Source organism: Balaenoptera borealis (genome assembly GCF_965194805.1).
Source record: "Balaenoptera borealis genome assembly, chromosome: 6".
Lineage (NCBI taxonomy): Eukaryota > Metazoa > Chordata > Mammalia > Artiodactyla > Balaenopteridae > Balaenoptera > Balaenoptera borealis.
In genome coordinates this window covers 10,279,728-10,291,991 of record NC_138863.1, presented here as the reverse complement: position 1 = coordinate 10,291,991, position 12,264 = coordinate 10,279,728, and the positions used below count along the sequence as shown (strand labels likewise).

The 12,264-nt window shown below is 35.2% G+C and overlaps 1 pseudogene across 1 annotated transcript in view; it reads right to left on the bottom strand.

The window, feature by feature from the left end:
- Window positions 1–6,176: 6,176 nt before the first annotated feature.
- Window positions 6,177–12,264, bottom strand: part of LOC309630899 (large ribosomal subunit protein eL8 pseudogene) — a 79,928-nt pseudogene continuing 73,840 nt past the window's right edge. The window contains exons 2-3 of the transcript in view: window positions 7,595–7,631; window positions 6,177–6,932 (exon numbers count right to left, since the gene is read on the bottom strand). The product of the transcript in view is annotated as a large ribosomal subunit protein eL8 pseudogene (transcript). The remainder of the gene's footprint in view (window positions 6,933–7,594; window positions 7,632–12,264) is intronic.

The window sequence follows — 12,264 nt, the reverse complement described above, 5'->3', positions numbered from 1 at the left end:
CATGATAATAATCATAGGTTTTGCATAGATATGCATTATCAGAGTAAGAGAATTCCTATGTATTTACATTTTACTGAGAGTTTTTCATCATAAATGGGTATTGAAATTTGTCAAATAGATGTTTTTAATCTATTAAACTGAACATTATTCTCATTTATTCCGGTGTATGTGTGTGTTGTGATTTGAACCAATGGATTTTGGAATATTAAGAAAAAAAAAAAAACCTTGTGAAAAGCCAAAACAACAAACAATATTTCATTGATGGAACAAATTTCACTTGGTCATTAAGATATTACACTTTTTATGTGTTTCTGGACTCAATTTAACAATATTTTAAAGGGATTTTTTCCATCTAAAATCATAAAGTTGTTGGCCTGTAATGTTTTTTTCTTGTAGTATTCTACTTGGGTTTTAGCGTCAGAGTTATGCTAGCCTCACGGCTGGAAAGTTTTTCCACTCTGTCTCTGAAAATGTTTACTGGTGATATATTTTTGTCTTTAACAAAGTCACCTGGGCCTGGAGTTTTCTTCAATGAATGATTTTGTTTTTGCAAACGTAATATCTTTACAACATATAAGAATATTCAATCTTTCCATTTCCTTTTGTGTTAGTTTTATAAAGTGGATCCAACGAATTTGCTCATTTCATCTAATCGTTGAGTTTATTGACAAGAAGTTGTTAACAACAGCTCCTTATTTTCTTTTTAAAATCTGTGCAATCTGTAGTGAGGTCCATCTTTCATTATAGATAACTACTTTTGTTGTCACTCTCTCTTTCTCTCTTCCTTGAGCACTCTCACTAAAGGTTTACCAATATAATTAATCTTTTCAAAGAATCAGCTTTTGGTCTTGTAGTTGTTTTTAATTTTCTGCAGTGTCATCTTTATTTTAATTTAGTTGCTTTTTGCTCTTATTATTATTCCCTTTCTACTTATTGGGTTTAATTTCCTCTTTTTGTATCTCCATGATGTAGAAAATCAGATCACTGATTTTAGATTTGTGTACTTTACCAATAAATGCACTAAAAACTATAAACTTCCCACTAAACACAGATCTAACTGTACCCAGCAAACTTTAACAAGCTGTGTTTTCATTATCATACGTTTAACATGTTTTTAAATTTCTCTTAGGATTTCTTCTTTAACCCGTTGACTATTTAGAAGTGTGTTTTTAAGTTTCCAAATACTTGGGAATTTTCTAGTTATCTTTTGGATACTGATTTCTAGCTTAATTTCCTTGGTCTTAGAATATATATCAGCATGTTTTCAATTCTTTGAAATTTGAAATCTGCTTTATGAGGCATAAGTTTACTTTGGTGAACATTCTGTGAGCGAGTAAAAAGACTGTGTATTCTGGATGTGAAGTGTTCTAATGTCAGTTAGATCAATTTGGTTAAAAATGTTGTTCAAATTCTTACAGACATTTGCCTACCAGTTACTGAGATATGAATGTTTCAAGTAGAATTTTCATATTTTTCCCTTAGTTTTGTCAAGTACTGATTCATTTTTTGTAAATATGTTATTTGATACAAACACATTTAGAATTTTTGTATTTTCTTGCTGAAGTTCCCTTTTATCATTATAAGAGTTACCTTTTTTTATGATAGTGTTGCTTATCTTTAAGTCTATTTGCTTATATTAAAAATAGCTTCACCAGCTTTCTTATGATTAGTGTTTCCGTGATCTATAGACATTTTTCATAATTTTACATTCAATGTAAATGTCTTTATATTTAAAATGTTTCTGTTATAAAGAGCATATATCTGGGTAATTTCTAATCTATTCCTTAAATCTATGCCTTCTAATTGGAGTACTTGTTTATTTACATTTCATGTGCTTACAGGTGTAACTGAGTTTAAATCTACTGTCTTACTAATTTGCTCATTATCTTTCACATCTATTATCTGTTCCTTTCTTCTTTCCTCCCTTTTTTAGATTAATTGTGTATTTTTTTCATTATTGGCTTTTTATATTTACCATTTTGTGATAATTCTAATGATTCTTTTAGAGATTGCAATATACATCTCAGGTTATCACATTCTACCATAAAATTATAACACCTGTTTATAGTTTAAGAAGTCAGAACACTCTGCTGTCACTGTCATATATTTTACTTCTATATTTTTTAAAAGTCCACAGCATTTTATTATTTTACCTTTAAACAATCCGTGGTCCATTTTAAATGTTAACTACTTACCAACATTCACCATTTCTGGTGCTCTTTGTTTCTTCCTGGAGATCCATATTTTCCTCTGGTACCGTTGACCTTCACTCTGATTATCTTCCTTTAGTATTTCTTGTAATACAGACATGTTGACAATAAATTTTCTTAGATTCTGTTAGCCTGAAAATGTTTCTATTTTATCTTCATGATGAATCCCTTTGTTAGATGTGGAATTATGGGTTAATGATTTTTTATTTTGTACTGTCTTTTGACTTCTATTGTTTCTGTTGAGAAACCAGCTGCCATACTTATTGTTGTTCATCTGAACATGGTATCGCTTCTTATTCTGGATGATTTTATGATTTTTTTCTTTTTCTTTGGTTGTCAACAGTTTTGCTTTAATGTGTCCCTTTATATTTATTCTGACTTTCTATTGACCTCTCTCTGACGTCCTGGTCCTTTCTTCTGCTGTCCAAAATCGTATTAACTCTATCCAATGACTTCTTCATTTCATATGCTTTAATTTTCAGTTCTAGAATTTCCACTTGGTTTAATATTAGATTTTTGCTTCTCTGCTGAAATTCTCTATCTGTTCATCTGTGTTATCCATCTTTCCTCTAAATGTTTTAACCACTTCATAATAATTATTTTTAAATTCCTTTTCTGTTTATTCCAAAATCAAGGAAATCCATGAGTCTGCCTTTTGATTATGGGTCACATTTCTCTGTTTATTTGTAAATCTCATAATTTGTTAAATATATATCACATATTTTGTATAAAGGAACACTAGAGACTAAAGTATGTTTTTGTTTTGTTTTGTTTTTCCCTGACAAAATTCACACTTTTCTCTGACAGCCAGCAAGTGTGAAGGCTGACCACTTAGGTATCATCACAGGCCGAAACTTTAATTAGTTTCAGTCATATCTGGTTTCAAATGAGGTAACAGTCATCCCTCAGCATCTGTGGGGGGATTGGTTCCACGAACCCTGCATCTACCAAAATCCAGGAATGCTCAAGCCCTTTATATAAAATTTCATAGCACAGTAGGCCCTCTATATCCGTGGGTTCCACATCTGCAATAGGAGGGGCCGACTGTACATAAATCTCCCTTTGCATTTCAGCCCAACTCTTGAATTTCCCTTATTGCCTTCTGAAGGGATCATTTCTTTAATCTTATTAGAATTTGAGCTGGGAGGAAATAGGTTAGTTTCAGTTCACCGCTAGATTAAATTTCAGTCTTGTGTGTGATGCAAGATCTTCTTTTGCTCTCCTGCTATTTCCCCACTGGGAAATCAGCAAGATTCCCAGAGCATGAGAATTTTCAGAATGAGGGATTTATTTTGGCACTCTGCTTCTCCAGACTTCTATCTATCATGCCAGCTCATTCTGTTAATTAAACTCTAACTCATTTCTCTTTGCCCAGAAAAGTGTCTCTGTTTAGGTATCTCCCTAGCTTCTGCCAGTACCAGGACTAAGGCAAAAGTGTCATGAATGAACGTGGCTACTTCTTCACTCTTTTAGGAAAGGCTTAGCCCTGTCTGAAATTTAGTTCATTTAGACTTCTATTTATCCACTGTACTTTGGTGGCTTTTTAAAAAAGTATAATTTTTAGTTTATCCATTGTTTTCTTGCTATTGTAACAGAAGTGATGTTCATTCTATCTTAAATGGAAGTGGAATCCACCGTGTTGTTTTTATTACTGAAAGAGATAATATCTGTACATTGAAGGAAATAACTTCTGTGAAGTAGCTATAAAACAAAAATAATGAGCTGACTATGAGGGGATATATAGAGAATATGCATATAATCTTAAAGAAGTGTCTGTATGAGTGTAATGAAAAATAATCAGTGTTAACAAAATGGTGGAATGGTATTAGGAAAGAATTGAGCAGAAGCATAAATAAAAACTGACAAACTTGTTGGGAGACTGTATCCACTACAAAAGAAGAGGTAAAAGAATAGGTATCTGATAATTAATAGGGAAACATAGAGAATATTCAGAAATATTTTCACCAACTAACCTTTAGTGGAGTTGCCAATATTTTGTCAAAAAAGTCCAAAGTTAGTTTGTTCCAGTATCTCTTATGTGTCTTGAAAAATGAGCATTCCAACTGTTATGGGCTGAACTGTGTTCTCCAGAATTCATATATTGATGTCTCAACCTCTGATAGCTCAGAATGTGACTATATTTGAAGATAGTCTTTAAAGAGATGAATAAGGTGAAATGAGGTATTTAGAGTGGGCCTTCATCAATCTGACTGGTGTCTTTATAAGAGGACATTTAGAGAGAGATACCAAGAGTGCACACACAGAGAGGGATGACCATGTGAGGGTGCAGTGAGAAGGTGGCCATCTACTAGCCAAGGAGGGAAGCCTCAGAAGAAACTAAACCTGCTGACACCTTGATCATGGACTTCCAACCTCCAGAACTGTTAGAAAATAAATTTCTGTGGTTCATGCCACCCAGCTTGTGGTATTTGTAATGGTAGACCTAGATAACTAATACATCAACAAAGAGTAAAAACCATCACAACTCATTTCAATCTAAAACCATAGTAACTCTCTAATAAAAATTTCAAGGGTATTTAAATAAACAAACAGTGAAATCTCTAATTATCCTTTCACTTAGTGGGGAGACTAATTACCATTTTTCTCCTGAGAACATAAAATCTGTTGGTTATGGTGAAATGAAAAAGAGAGTGAGTATAAGCTTTGTCTCATGCTCATAGCCCAGACAAGGTGGCCCCAAGGCTGAGGGAAGGATAGCCAATATCATCTTTTAATCACAAGGAACATAATTTGTGCTGGCTTCAGAGCCAAGAATGTAAAAACATAGCCCTCTTGCAAATGAAAATAGTAGTTACAAGCCAACTGGGATAAAGTGTGGCTTTACGCTTTCTACCATTGTTTGCACAAACTAAGGACAAAACGTGTTTGTTCAGACAAGTCAGAACTGTCCTATGTTGTATAATTAACTCGTTCAAGTAAAATTATACATTATCTAATGTATGATCAGTCCTATTTCTTCATATCTGCTACAACCATGACTTCTTTATAAAGTTTTTATTTTATCTGTTTTAGAAACTATTTTCAAAGGCTGAAGGAGAAGAAGGGTATCTAGATTCTTCTCTAAGTACTCAGGCAAGACATAATACTCAAATATCTTAATTCTATTACAGTGTATCTGGAAAACATCATCCAAAAAAAAATTGTATCATTTATCTTAAGTAAACCAAGGATTAAAAAAATACATATTTAAATTTTTGTAACCTAGATAGAACTTTGAGATTTAATTTTGGTTTATATATCAAGGATTTCCTTTCATACTGGAGCTTGCATATCCTTTTTGTGTATGGTATTTTTAGTTTACATTGATATAGCTTATGTAGTTCAATATGTAGTTTTTATCAATATAAACTTTAGATATACATCTATCTTTTATATTTGTATCTTGCATTTTGAAGACATATTAAAAAGTAGAAACAATCTCCACTATATTACCTTTTACCCATATCAACTGCTCTGTAAATGTTTATTAATTTATTCAACTAAATTAATACTTTTTCTTTTAATTGGTTAGCTCTATTGTTTTCTTTTCAGTTTTAAAGGGTATGGGTTCAGTTACATATCAAAGAGTTCATTTTCACTGGTAGGGAACATATCCCATTACCAGGCATTTTGTGGAATTTATACCACATAGTAAATTTTTATTTCCTTTAGTCTAGGACAATTTCAAGGTATAGTGGAAATAATGAACTGGAAACTCAACAAGCCTGTGTTTAAATCACCCCTTTTCATTTTACCAGCGAAAAGACCTTGAATAAGTTATATAAGTTCTCAGAGCCTGTTTCTCCACTTTTTAAATGGAGATAATAATATTTACAAGGTCATTTTGACATTATACATAGTGGTGAGCACATAGTTCTTGCTCAATAAATATATTTTCTTCCTATTTCCTCACATCCTGGGGATCAGCCAATTACCTGTTTATTTAGCCTTTTCAAATGATCTTAATTTATTCTTTTTTTTTTTTGAAGGAATTTTTTTTTTTTTTTTTTTTTTTTTACTTTTATGTATAGAAAACTCAATACTGTATACTTAGCTCAGTTTGATGGCCAGTTCTTTGACCTTTGCCTTTTCCAGCTTGGCAATGCAAGCCACCAACTTTGGACCCAGGATGTTGCCTCCTCAGTGATGGCAGATTTCATCATATCTGTCATTGTAATTGGTCCTAATAGCTTCCGCCAGCTTAGCCTGAGGTCCTTTGTCTGCAGAGTTAACTCGTGTGAAGGTGACAGTGGTACAATTCTTCCTGTGGAATGGATCTCCAGCCTGGCCTTCCCTTTGCTAATGTGGTAGGGAACCCCCATCTTATGCCACAGGGCAGGCAGGAAGACAACCAGCTTGATGGGATCCACATCATTGGCAATCACCACCAGCTAAAGCTTCTTCTCCACCAATGTAGTGACAGTATTAACCCCTGCTGGAAGGATAGGTGGCCCCTTTGTGGGGACATCCCCTTTGCTGGCAGTTTTCTCCTTAGCCTGAGCCAACAACCTCTGCTTCTTCTCTGGCTTCATATCTGGTCTGCACTTGTGGGCCAGCTTAAGCAGTTGAGTAACTCTTTGGTGGTCCAAGGCCTGGGTGAACTGGTTAATCAAGAGAGGCACTTTCAGCCACTTATAGAGGATAGTTCTTTGCCGCTGCAGCCAGATGTGGTCAGGCCATTTGACAAAGCGGGTGAGGTCCCTTTTGGGCTGATGTCCTGTCCTGATACGTAAAGGGCAACACTATGAGTGATGCTCAAGTTCCTTGTCAAGTTCGTGTTTAGGACCACTCAGAAGGGTATAGGTGTATCAGTGATCTAGGTGGTTTAAGATGCCATCACAATTCTGAATTATTCTTAAATTTCTTAGATTGAAAAAATTCTGGTGGATCTTTGAAAACTATGTCAACACACACTTGCCAACTTAGAGCTGCTCCTCAAAGTACAGGCAGACCTCATTTTATTGGGCTTTGCTTAATTGCACTTCACAGATTGCATGTTTTTTACAAATTGAAGATTCGTGGCAACCCTGCATGGAGAAAGTCTATCAGTGGCATTTATCCAATAGCATTTGCTCATTTTGTATCTCTGTGTCACATTTTGGTAATTCTTGCCATATTTCAACCTTTTTCATTATTATTATATCCTATGATTTTCTAGAAAGAAAAGTAAAAAAAAAATTCCTACAAAGAATCAGGAACTCAAGTGACTTTAGACTCCTCAATAGCAACAAAAGGAACAACAAAACAATGAAATCATGACTCTACAATGCCAAAGAAAAGTTAATTCCAACTGTGTATTCTATATTCCAACTATCTATCATCTGCCAGGGTAGCATAAATCATATTTTCTTAATGCAAGTTCCCAAAACATTTACTTCCATTACATTCTTGCTAAAGGGGCTACTGGAAGATGATTTCCACCTTAAAAAAGAGCAGACCAAGAAAAAAGATGATGAGGGATTCATAACAGAAAAGATACAACCCAGGAGGGAAGTGATGAAAGTCTTCAAGATAATGGTGGAGGGAGATCTTAGGGAGACAACTGTGCCCCAGACATAGACATTCCTGGAGCAGTGTGACACAGGGAACAGACATGTGGAAGGCTGTCCACTCCATGCCCTCTGTAGAGATGCCATCTTTAATCTGATCAAATTACTGGAGGATGTGCTCCACACCAAGATAGTAAATCAAGAAAGAGCAAGGCATAACATCCAGAAAACAGCATCAAACTCCAGATTAGTAAATTCCAAGGACAATAGTTCAGATAAGATGTAACCTGATGATAGCGTGCAGAAGACCTGGAGCAAAACCAGCCCAGAGAGAACAAAGAAGTCTCTAGGAGAAGAAAAGTCTGGGTAGATCAACTGATTTCATTGACCTTACGGAGAACTGTCTTATGGAGCTATTAGGAGGTCAGAAGAACTAGCAAGAAGTGCAAAGATAACCTGATAAATGACAAAAACAAAGCAGCTACTTCAATCTCAAGAAAGACAGAAAGTAAAGAAGGAAAACATCATAATCCACTGGATGTTCGACTGTGAATAATATTTGCAAAGGCATCAAAGAAACACTGGATATTCATTTAACTAAAAATTATAATATAAATCTATTAGGAAGGGGGTAAAGAGAAGTTGGGGTGGGATGGCAGTGTAAAAGAGCTAACATAAATGGAAATCAGTATGAGATTATGTGCATATATGATCTAGATGGATATCTGTATGTTCCAATCGGGACTTGCGGAAGAGAGGAGAGAGAAAGAGAGGTGGAGACCTGGGAGCTAGCAGGCATGATGTCCTCCCCTCGAACATAAACTTCACAGAGCATCAACATCAGACAACGCCATTCTGTGCCTGTGATGGATCAAAACATAAACAAGACCACTCCATAATCACATCTGAACACAGACAGAACATGAGGATTGTTCAAGCCACAGAATGACCAAACTCCCCCTTCCTGCTTAATATGAGTGATCACTGCCTCTTTACCGTTCAGCTCTAGCCTCAGTCTAGTCTCCCCTTCTTCAAGATACAATTTATGATGATAGCCATAGAATTGCCCCTGCTTGCAGATAGCATCCAATCCAGAGCAAAGACCCACTTCCTTAAACCTTCCCTCAAATCACCTAATACAAGCTCAAATCCTGTGAGTTTAATTAACACCCTCTTACTCGGACTTCCCACAGATGGTGTGGGGTCTCCCTCATGACAATGAATAATAAACCAACTCTTTCAACCACAGGTGTGTTCCTGGTGGTCTTTACTTATAGGAAGTATGGCGAGGGAAACCACTGGGTTTTGTTAAAATTCTTTTAGTACTTTTGGACATGTGAAAGTATATAGGCATGCTACTTTGACAAAATACAAATTAATTTTTAAAAAGCTTATCACACGTTATTTACCAAGGTGGGAAAGCATATGCATATGCTGGTTGATGGGGGGATTGTAATTGTTTTAAGAGGTGTCGTCTTAAGAAGGTCCAATAATTTCCAGTGATGCAGAAAATAACTGGAACGATAACAATCCTCCCTGGTCCATAAAGGGCAACTGTTTTAGACTCTGGGTCTGGTCAGCAGCAACAGGAAGGGGTTAACCTGTAGGAGAATTGAAACTGAGTCCCTTTCACTTGCTCTGCTTTGCAAAGACCAGATATTAAGGGAAGAGAAAAATGAGTATGGTTATTCCACAAAATTTGGATCACTGCTTAAAATAAACTTGCAAGTATTTATTCATTAGTGATCCATGAAAATAAAGTACACACTTTAAAAGCCTAATTTAACATGTCAAGCATTGGATGCACAAAGAAATGGATACAGTTTAAAAGTATCTGGTATGAGGCAATTTGGGTTAATCTCTAATTCACACTTTGTTTCTAAAAATCCATCTACTTCTGTGGCTAATGTTAGCGGTTTCTTTTAATTACAGATTCTGATTCCTGGAGGTAATTAGAATGGCCCGATATTTTTTTAGCTGACATTAAAGCCTCTCTTAAATAACAGAGGGAAAATAGAGCCACCCAGCAACATAATCATGATCCAAATAATCCCTAAAAGGTTTCATAGTATCGAGGCGCATAAGTCAAACAGAGTCACAATTTTTAAATCTGCCAGGATGTCATAAACAGACTTTAAGGGGAAAATCCCAAACATTAATTTCAATCATCCAGTTTCAATAACTTTCAACACATTGTCAATCCTGTTTTATTTATTCCCCCCACCCACTTCCCCTATACCCCAGAATAATTAGAAGCAAACACAAGACACCATATCATTTCATCTATAAACATTTAAGAAAACACCTGTAGAAAGATAAGAGCACTTCTTTTTTTTAAGCATAAACACGATATCGTTGTTGCACAAAGTCACCGCCAGTAAACTTGTAATATCCTCAAATACCCAGTGTTCATATTTCCCCCAAATATCTCATAAATATTGTCACATAAATGTTTATACAGTTCATGCTTTTGAATTGGGATAAAAAAAATTCCACACATAGCATTTGGTTGGTATATCTCATAAGTCTCTTTCAATTCTATCAGTTTCTCCCTCTTTCGTTTTCCTGGTTGCAATTTATTATTTGAAGAAACCAAGTTTTTTGTCTTGTAGAATTTCCGTACTCTGGATGTTATTTTTTGAACCAATGTAGTGTTTTTTTTTAAATGTTCTCTCCCCCCACACACCCCTCCAAGACTTTAAGACTTTTTAAAGGTTAAGATTAATCAGTGGATTCGGGTGTTGTCAGCTTGATTCATCCATTATAAAGGTTTCCATCTAATGAATGCTGGAGAGGGTGTGGAGAAAAGGGAACCCTCTTGCACTGTGGGTGGGAATGTAGATTGATACAGCCACTATGGAGAACAGTATGGGGGTTCCTTAAAAAACTAAAAATAGAGTTACCATATGGCCCAGCAATCCCACTACTGGACATATATCCAGAGAAAACTCTAATTTGAAAAGATACATGCACCCCAATATTCATAGCAGCACTATTTACAATAGCCAGGACATGGAAGCAACCTAAATGTCCATCGACAGATGAATGGATAAAGAAGATGTGTTGTGTACTCACACAGACACACACAGACACACACACACACACACACACACACACAAAATGGAATACTACTCAGCCATAAAAAAGAATAAAATAATGCCATTTGCCATGGTATTCCCAGCTTATCTTGTCCATTTTATGTCCCAGACCTGGAATCAGTCATTCTCCATGGTGTTTCTGTTTCTTGTGGAGACAAATGACATTTAAAAATCACAATCTGGATTCAACAGGTGATCCTTGCTACAGATTGACCATTGTTTCCATGCTTTTTTAGTGGACAAAGATAAGCAAAAAAATCATAAAAATGTATCCTGAAAATGTATCCTGAATACTATTATTTCCAATTCAGATTTAGGATTAACTAGCTTTTACTTCATTTTGATCTTATGTCTTTTTATCTTTTTCCCTTATACTGAAAATCTTGGTTCCTAACAGCATTAACGTAATTACTTATTTGCTATATCGTGTGTGTGTGTGTGTGTGTGTGTATGTGTGTGTGTGTGTGTGTGTGTTTCAGATTCTCTTTTAGAGTCATTTATATTTACATGTTTTAGAGTCATTTGTATTTACATGTTTAGAGTCATTTTAGAGTCATTTACATTTACATGTTTAAATATATTTAATGATATATGACAAACCAGCTAACTCAAAGACATATGAGTATGTATATATATATGTATATATGTGTGTGTGTGTATGTATATATATATATATATATATATATATATATATATATATACACATTCCTCCTGAAGTCTAATTTTACAGAGATTCCAGATAAGGAGCAGAAACTGCATTTCACAGAGAGGTTATTGCATAGAAATTTTGTCATTTCTATGAAAAAAATTAAAAGTCTGAAACTAGATAAAAGATACAGATGTGCCTGTCCAGATCCCAAGCTGGATGACCAGGACTGGTGATCTTTTCTCAGATTAAAGTGAGAGGGACAACAAGGTTAGGAAAATTCATAGTAAAATTGTTTTCAACTGTCTTGAGAAAGATGGCAAGTGAGATGGGTATGGACCATTCTCAGTGATGTCTGAAAATTTCAGAATTAGGTGTAGTAGAATGAGCTAGCTGAATAGAGAGTAGTAGAAAGGGAATATTTGACATTGAGATTGAGTGGTGATGGTACAATATCTAGGATATAACACTTTTAGTACAGGGCCAGGGGATGGTGATTGGAAAGGTACTGGGGCTAAAGAAATCAAGGAAATGGGAATCCAGGTTTGGGTGGATCATCTATGTAGGTATTGATATCTTTAAGCTGGGGTGTGATCAACTCAGGGAATGATTCAATTGAGATGTAGGAATAAAGTATTAGAATTTCTACTTATACCTGACAATATCCTTTCAAGATTCCTTTCTAGTGCATGTCTTATGTTGTACACTATAGTACAATACACTTTGTAGAGGGACTGATTTACATGAACAAGCAGCCAATTAAAGATTGGAGCTGACCGGACCCTGCAATCTCTTCATAGTGGCTAAATTATACTCCATGG